This window comes from Dunckerocampus dactyliophorus, chromosome 18 (genome assembly GCF_027744805.1).
Source record: "Dunckerocampus dactyliophorus isolate RoL2022-P2 chromosome 18, RoL_Ddac_1.1, whole genome shotgun sequence".
Taxonomy (NCBI): domain Eukaryota; kingdom Metazoa; phylum Chordata; class Actinopteri; order Syngnathiformes; family Syngnathidae; genus Dunckerocampus; species Dunckerocampus dactyliophorus.
The window spans coordinates 967-2500 of NC_072836.1; positions in this window are offsets into that span (position 1 = coordinate 967).

The following is a 1534-nucleotide window of genomic DNA, read 5'->3' on the forward strand; positions in this document are numbered from 1 at the left end:
AACCCTAACCCTAACCCTAACCCTAACCCTAACCCTAACCCTAACCCTAACCCTAACCCTAACCCTAACCCTAACCCTAACCCTAACCCTAACCCTAACCCTAACCCTAACCCTAACCCTAACCCTAACCCTAACCCTAACCCTAACCCTAACCCTAACCCTAACCCTAACCCTAACCCTAACCCTAACCCTAACCCTAACCCTAACCCTAACCCTAACCCTAACCCTAACCCTAACCCTAACCCTAACCCTAACCCTAACCCTAACCCTAACCCTAACCCTAACCCTAACCCTAACCCTAACCCTAACCCTAACCCTAACCCTAACCCTAACCCTAACCCTAACCCTAACCCTAACCCTAACCCTAACCCTAACCCTAACCCTAACCCTAACCCTAACCCTAACCCTAACCCTAACCCTAACCCTAACCCTAACCCTAACCCTAACCCTAACCCTAACCCTAACCCTAACCCTAACCCTAACCCTAACCCTAACCCTAACCCTAACCCTAACCCTAACCCTAACCCTAACCCTAACCCTAACCCTAACCCTAACCCTAACCCTAACCCTAACCCTAACCCTAACCCTAACCCTAACCCTAACCCTAACCCTAACCCTAACCCTAACCCTAACCCTAACCCTAACCCTAACCCTAACCCTAACCCTAACCCTAACCCTAACCCTAACCCTAACCCTAACCCTAACCCTAACCCTAACCCTAACCCTAACCCTAACCCTAACCCTAACCCTAACCCTAACCCTAACCCTAACCCTAACCCTAACCCTAACCCTAACCCTAACCCTAACCCTAACCCTAACCCTAACCCTAACCCTAACCCTAACCCTAACCCTAACCCTAACCCTAACCCTAACCCTAACCCTAACCCTAACCCTAACCCTAACCCTAACCCTAACCCTAACCCTAACCCTAACCCTAACCCTAACCCTAACCCTAACCCTAACCCTAACCCTAACCCTAACCCTAACCCTAACCCTAACCCTAACCCTAACCCTAACCCTAACCCTAACCCTAACCCTAACCCTAACCCTAACCCTAACCCTAACCCTAACCCTAACCCTAACCCTAACCCTAACCCTAACCCTAACCCTAACCCTAACCCTAACCCTAACCCTAACCCTAACCCTAACCCTAACCCTAACCCTAACCCTAACCCTAACCCTAACCCTAACCCTAACCCTAACCCTAACCCTAACCCTAACCCTAACCCTAACCCTAACCCTAACCCTAACCCTAACCCTAACCCTAACCCTAACCCTAACCCTAACCCTAACCCTAACCCTAACCCTAACCCTAACCCTAACCCTAACCCTAACCCTAACCCTAACCCTAACCCTAACCCTAACCCTAACCCTAACCCTAACCCTAACCCTAACCCTAACCCTAACCCTAACCCTAACCCTAACCCTAACCCTAACCCTAACCCTAACCCTAACCCTAACCCTAACCCTAACCCTAACCCTAACCCTAACCCTAACCCTAACCCTAACCCTAACCCTAACCCTAACCCTAACC